The sequence below is a fragment of the Rhipicephalus microplus genome, unplaced genomic scaffold, assembly GCF_043290135.1.
Source record: "Rhipicephalus microplus isolate Deutch F79 unplaced genomic scaffold, USDA_Rmic scaffold_16, whole genome shotgun sequence".
Lineage (NCBI taxonomy): Eukaryota > Metazoa > Arthropoda > Arachnida > Ixodida > Ixodidae > Rhipicephalus > Rhipicephalus microplus.
The window spans coordinates 17,794,802-17,802,317 of NW_027464589.1; the positions used below are offsets into that span (position 1 = coordinate 17,794,802).

A 7,516-nucleotide genomic window follows, 5' to 3' on the forward strand; every position below is an offset into this window, starting at 1 on the left:
ACTGACCAGTACAGACTGATATGATTTCAAAATCATCAGTAATCAGAGAGTACGAGTCCAGCTTATCGCATTCTATATTGTTAGACACCAGCAAAGCAACTCCACCTCCTCGCTGGCTGGAGCGGTTCAGAGAATAAGTTTTATAGTGAGTCATCGTAAAGGTGTCAGAATCATTGGTGCTCCAAGTTTCAGTGAGCATGACCAAAGAAAAAGTAAATGAAAATTCACCGAAAAATTCCTCCAAACACATGGTCTTATTTTTTACAGAGCGTACATTTAAGTGAATGGCTTTAAACGATGTTGGCTTAGTAGTACATGAAGTAATTTTATTAAGATCACTCGGAAGAAAATAACTCATGTGCTCCATCGTGATTACATTTCAAAAGAAAACAAAGCATTCAACGTGAAGCACTATAGGTGCTCTAAGTCGCTCTTTCCCTTCACATGCACAGCATTCACTCCCTCGCTTTTCCGAACGAGAACTTTTCCGTTGAGATACCAAACAAACTTGTAGCCTTTATCTTTGGCGCATTCTTTCGTTGCTTGGAGCAGTTCTCTATTGCGGCGTGTCAGATTTTCTTGCATGAAAATTGGTGGGTGGCTATCCTTAAGGTTCTTTTTATTCCTGATCCACTGGTCCCTTATCGCTTGCTTGTAAAGCGGACAATGATGCCTGGCACCTTGCCATGTTTTGCAGGAATTCGATGAACATTCGCAACATCCGATTCCATTAAGTGAGGCACTTGAAGTTTGTCAGCTACGTCATTTAATGTGACCATAAGATTCTCATTTGCTACTTCTCTAATACCATGCAGTTCCAAGTTTAGCTGCCTGCTTCTAAATTCAAGGTCATGCATCTCTTTTTCAAGTTGGGCACAGGTTACTTGATTTAGGTCATCTTTTTTTTCAAGCTCAGACACCTTTTTTTTATGTCTTTTAAATCGGCTTCTTGATGGCAGAACTTTTGCTCAAATTCATCGAACTTTGTAGATATGAAGGTAAGAGACTCTTCAATGCTTTCAACTTTTTTTGTCAGGGGCATCAGCCGTTCTAACTTCTGGTTAATTGACATGAGGGCAAGCTTAATTTCTGTTTCAGAATCATTACTGTCTTTACTGCACATGTTGCCACCACTAGCACTTCTACACGACGGACACTGCCATGATTTCTTTGCGGCCTCGTTCTTTGCCTTGAACGACTTTTCTGTTAGGCCAGCGCATTTTCCAAAGTGATAACCGTTCTCGCACTTACAACATTCTACAAAGGGCTCGTCAGGAGAGATGAGCAGATTACATGTGTTACAAGAAAGAGACATTGTTTCAAGTGTAGCTATGCAACCACAATACGGTGCCCAGCGGTACACAAGCAAAACCAATAGCAGCAGCAGCGACAGCAGCAGCAGTAGAAATACTATTGCAACTGAATATTATTGAACACAGTAACACTAACCTGCAAAAAGAGCAGTTTTTGAAACGATGTTCACGGCTTGCTGCCGCTGCTGCTAAGTGGTGGGCGGGTCACCGTGCTCCGCTTTTCTTGTGCCGAGCTGGCTAGATGCGCATGTGCAGAGACGACTTGCGGGTGAATCCTCGTCCCAAGGGCAGATCCACGTGAAATTCGCAGAAGCGGTCCGGCGAAACACTTCTTGCACTCCGTTCACTGCGGGTCCGGACGTAGACGACACTGCAAAAAGAGCAGTTTTTGAAACGATGTTCACGGCTTGCTGCCGCTGCTGCTAAGTGGTGGGCGGGTCACCGTGCTCCGCTTTTCTTGTGCCGAGCTGGCTAGATGCGCATGTGCAGAGACGACTTGCGGGTGAATCCTCGTCCCAAGGGCAGATCCACGTGAAATTCGCAGAAGCGGTCCGGCGAAACACTTCTTGCACTCCGTTCACTGCGGGTCCGGACGTAGACGACACGTGCTCCGCTTTTCTTGTGCCGAGCTGGCTAGATGCGCATGTGCAGAGACGACTTGCGGGTGAATCCTCGTCCCAAGGGCAGATCCACGTGAAATTCGCAGAAGCGGTCCGGCGAAACACTTCTTGCACTCCGTTCACTGCGGGTCCGGACGTAGACGACACTGCAAAAAGAGCAGTTTTTGAGACGATGTTCACGGCTTGCTGCCGCTGCTGCTAAGCGCCGCGCAACCACCGCTTAGGCTCGAACCTCCAACTTTTCGGTTAACAGCCGATCGCGCTAGCCCATTGCGCCACGGAGACAGTCTTGCTCCTTTCTCACCACCATCAGAACATATCTTCAAAGCTATCAGCGCAAAGAAAAAAGCAACAAACCACTCCCGGGAGGGCTCGAAACTCCAACCTTTCGGTCAACAGCCGATCGCGCTAGCCAATTGCGCCACGGAGACAGTACTGCTCCACTCTCACCACCATCAGAACATATCTTCAGAGCTATCAGCCCAAAGAAAAAAAAGCGCCATACCGCCACCGGGTGGGCTCGAACCTCCGACCTTTTGATTAACAGCCCATCGCGCTAGCCAATTGCGCCATGGAGAAAGTCCTGCACCACTCGCACCACCATCAGAACATATCTTCAAAGCTATCAGCCCAAAGAAAAAAAAGCGCCGCACCACCACCGGGTGGGCTCGAACCTCCAACTTTTCGGTTAAAAGCCGATCACGCTAGCCAATTGCGCCAAGGAGACAGTCGTGCTCCACTCTCACCACCATCAGAACATATCTTCAAAGCTATCAGCGCAAAGAAAAAAGCAACACACCACTCCAGGAGGGCTCGAAACTCCAACTTTTCGGTTAACAGCCGATCGCGCTAGCCAATTGCGCCACGGAGACAGTCCTGCTTCACTCTCACCACCATCATAACATATCTTCAAAGCTATCAGCCCAAAGAAAAAAAAGCGCCGCACCACCACCGGGTGGGCTCGAAACTCCAAGCTTTCGGTTAACTGCCAATCGCGCTAGCCAATGGCGCCACGGAGACAGTCCTGCTCCACTCTTACCACCATTAGAACATATCGTCAAAGCTATCAGCCCAAAGAAAAAAAAAGCGCCGCACCACCAACGGGTGGACTCGAACCTCCAACTTTCCGGTTAACAGCCGATCACGCTAGCCAATTGCGCCACGGAGACAGTCCTGCTCCACTCTCACCACCATCAGAACTTATCTTCAAAGCTATCAGCACAAAGAAAAAAAAGCGCCCCAGCATCACCGGGTGGGCTCGAAACTCCAAGCTTTCGGTTAACTGCCAATCGCGCTAGCCAATGGCGCCACGGAGACAGTCCTGCTCCACTCTTACCACCATTAGAACATATCGTCAAAGCTATCAGCCCAAAGAAAAAAAAGCGCCGCACCACCAACGGGTGGACTCGAACCTCCAACTTTCCGGTTAACAGCCGATCACGCTAGCCAATTGCGCCACGGAGACAGTCCTGCTCCACTCTCACCACCATCAGAACATATCTTCAAAGCTATCAGCACAAAGAAAAAAAGCGCCCCAGCATCACCGGGTGGGCTCGAACTTCCAACCTTTCGGTTAACAGCCGATCGCGCTAGCCAACTGCGCCAAGGAGACAGTCGTGCTCCACTCTCACCACCATCAGAACATATCTTCAAAGCTATCAGCGCAAAGAAAAAAGCAACACACCACTCCAGGGAGGGCTCGAAACTCCAACCTTTCGGTTAACAGCCGATCGCGCTAGCCAATGGCGCCACGGAGACAGTGCTGCTCCACTCTTACCACCATTAGAACATATCGTCAAAGCTATCAGCCCAAAGAAAAAAAAAGCGCCGCACCACCAACGGGTGGACTCGAACCTCCAACTTTCCGGTTAACAGCCGATCACGCTAGCCAATTGCGCCACGGAGACAGTCCTGCTTCACTCTCACCACCATCATAACATATCTTCAAAGCTATCATCCCAAAGAAAAAAAAGCGCCGCACCACCACCGGGTGGGCTCGAAACTCCAACCTTTCGGTTAACTGCCGATCGCGCAAGCCAATGGCGCCACGGAGACAGTCCTGCTCCACTCTTACCACCATTAGAACATATCTTCAAAGCTATCATCTCAAAGAAAAAAAAGCGCCGCACCACCAACGGGTGGACTCGAACCTCCAACTTTCCGGTTAACAGCCGATCACGCTAGCCAATTGCGCCACGGAGACAGTCCTGCTCCACTCTCACCACCATCAGAACTTATCTTCAAAGCTATCAGCACAAAAAAAGCGCCCCAGCATCACCGGGTGGGCTCGAACCTCCAACCTTTCGTTTAACAGCCGATCGCGCTAGCCGATTGCGCCACGAAGACAGTCCTGCTCCACTCTCACCACCATCAGAACATATCTTCAAAGCTATTACCTCAAAGAAAAAAGCAACACACCACTCCCGGAAGGGCTCGAAACTCCAACCTTTCGGTTAACAGCCGATCACGCTAGCCAATTGCGCCACGGAGACAGTCCTGCTTCACTCTCACCACCATCAGAACATATCTTCAAAGCTATCAGCTGAAAGAAAAAAAAGCGCCCCAGCATCACCGGGTGGGCTCGAACTTCCAACCTTTCGGTTAACAGCCGATCGCGCTAGCCAACTGCGCCAAGGAGACAGTCGTGCTCCACTCTCACCACCATCAGAACATATCTTCAAAGCTATCAGCGCAAAGAAAAAAGCAACACACCACTCCAGGGAGGGCTCGAAACTCCAACCTTTCGGTTAACAGCCGATCGCGCTAGCCAATGGCGCCACGGAGACAGTCCTGCTCCACTCTTACCACCATTAGAACATATCTTCAAAGCTATCAGCCCAAAGAAAAAAAAGCGCCGCACCACCAACGGGTGGACTCGAACCTCCAACTTTCCTGTTAACAGCCGATCACGCTAGCCAATTGCGCCACAGAGACAGTCCTGCTTCACTCTCACCCCCATCAGAACATATCTTCAAAGTTATCAGCCCAAAGAAAAAAAAGCGCCGCACCACCACCGGGTGGGCTCGAAACTCCAACCTTTCGGTTAACTGCTGATTGCGCTAGCCAATGGCGCCACGGAGACAGTCCTGCTCCACTCTTACCACCATTAGAACATATCTTCAAAGCTATCAGCCCAAAGAAAAAAAAGCGCCGCACCACCACCGGGTGGGCTCGAAACTCCAACCTTTCGGTTAACTGCCGATCGCGCAAGCCAATGGCGCCACGGAGACAGTCTTGCTCCACTCTCACCACCATCAGAACATATCTTCAAAGCTATCAGCGCAAAGAAAAAAGCAACACACCACTCCCGGGAGGGCTCGAAACTCCAACCTTTCGGTCAACAGCCGATCGCGCTAGCCAATTGCGCCACGGAGACAGTACTGCTACACTCTCACCACCATCAGAACATGTCTTCAAAGCCTTCAGCCCAAAGAAAAAAAAGCGCCATACCACCACCAGGTGGGCTCGAACCTCCGACCTTTTGATTAACAGCCCATCGCGCTAGCCAATTGCGCTATGGAGACAGTCCTGCACCACTCTCACCACCATCAGAACATATCTTCAAAGCTATCAGCCCAAAGAAAAAAAAGCGCCGCACCACCACCGCTTAGGCTGGAACCTCCAACTTTTCGGTTAACAGCCGATCGCTCTAGCCAATTGCGCCACGGAGACAGTCCTGCTCCACTCTCACCATCATCAGAACATATCTTCAAAGCTATCAGCCCAAAGAAAAAAAAGCGCCGCACCACCACCGGGTGGGCTCGAACCTCCAACTTTTCGGTTAACAGCCGATCACGCTAGCCAATTGCGCCAAGGAGACAGTCGTGCTCCACTCTCACCACCATCAGAACATATCTTCAAAGCTATCAGCGCAAAGAAAAAAGCAACACACCACTCCAGGAGGGCTCGAAACTCCAACCTTTCGGTTAACAGCCGATCGCGCTAGCCAATTGCGCCACGGAGACAGTCCTGCTTCACTCTCACCACCATCATAACATATCTTCAAAGCTATCAGCCCAAAGAAAAAAAAGCGCCGCACCACCACCGGGTGTGCTCGAAACTCCAAGCTTTCGGTTAACTGCCAATCGCGCTAGCCAATGGCGCCACGGAGACAGTCCTGCTCCACTCTTACCACCATTAGAACATATCGTCAAAGCTATCAGCCCAAAGAAAAAAAAGCGCCGCACCACCAACGGGTGGACTCGAACCTCCAACTTTCCGGTTAACAGCCGATCACGCTAGCCAATTGCGCCACGGAGACAGTCCTGCTCCACTCTCACCACCATCAGAACTTATCTTCAAAGCTATCAGCACAAAGAAAAAAAAGCGCCCCAGCATCACCGGGTGGGCTCGAACCTCCAACCTTTCGTTTAACAGCCGATCGCGCTAGCCAATTGCGCCACGAAGACAGTCCTGCTCCACCCTCACCCCCATCAGAACATATCTTCAAAGCTATTACCGCAAAGAAAGAAGCAACACACCACTCCCGGAAGGGCTCGAAACTCCAACCTTTCGGTTAACAGCCGATCACGCTAGCCAATTGCGCCACGGAGACAGTCCTGCTTCACTCTCACCACCATCAGAACATATCTTCAAAGCTATCAGCACAAAGAAAAAAAAGCGCCCCAGCATCACCGGGTGGGCTCGAACTTCCAACCTTTCGGTTAACAGCCGATCGCGCTAGCCAACTGCGCCAAGGAGACAGTCCTGCTCCACTCTCACCACCATCAGAACATATCTTCAAAGCTATCAGCCCAAAGAAAAAAAAGCGCCGCACCACCACCGGGTGGGCTCGAGCCTCCAACTTTTCGGTTAACAGCCGATCACGCTAGCCAATTGCGCCACGGAGACAGTCCTGCTCCACTCTCACCACCATCAGAACATATCTTCAAAGCTATCAGCCCACAGAAAAAAAAAGCGCCGCACCACTACCGGGTGGGCTCGAAACTCCAACCTATCGGTTAACAGCCGATCGCGCTAGCCCATTGCGCCACGCAGACAGTCTTGCTCCACTCTCACCACCATCAGAACATATCTTCAAAGCTATCAGCGCAAAGAAAAAAGCAACACACCACTCCCGGGAGGGCTCGAAACTCCAACCTTTTGGTCAACAGCCGATCGCGCTAGCCAATTGCGCCACGGAGACAGTACTGCTACACTCTCACCACCATCAGAACATGTCTTCAAAGCCTTCAGCGCAAAGAAAAAAAAGCGCCATACCACCACCAGGTGGGCTCGAACCTCCGACCTTTTGATTAAAAGCCCATCGCGCTAGCCAATTGCGCCATGGAGACAGTCCTGCACCACTCTCACCACCATCAGAACATATCTTCAAAGCTATCAGCCCAAAGAAAAAAAAGCGCCGCACCACCACCGCTTAGGCTCGAACCTCCAACTTTTCGGTTAACAGCCGATCGCTCTAGCCAATTGCGCCACGGAGACAGTCCTGCTCCACTCTCACCATCATCAGAACATATCTTCAAAGCTATCAGCGCAAGGAAAAAAAAAGCGCTGTACCACCACCAGGTGGGCTCGAACCTCGAACCTTTCGGTTAACAGCCGATCGCGCTAGCCCATTGCGCC

The 7,516-nt window shown here is 50.5% G+C and overlaps 1 long non-coding RNA gene across 1 annotated transcript; it reads right to left on the reverse strand.

The window, feature by feature from the left end:
• Positions 1-300: 300 nt before the first annotated feature.
• On the reverse strand, positions 301-2,122 carry LOC142784982 (uncharacterized). The gene is made up of 2 exons (XR_012888807.1): positions 1,756-2,122; positions 301-1,683 (listed from the first exon to the last, which is right to left on the reverse strand). It is a non-coding gene; the product is annotated as an uncharacterized LOC142784982 (long non-coding RNA).
• Between the last annotated feature and the right edge of the window lie 5,394 nt (positions 2,123-7,516).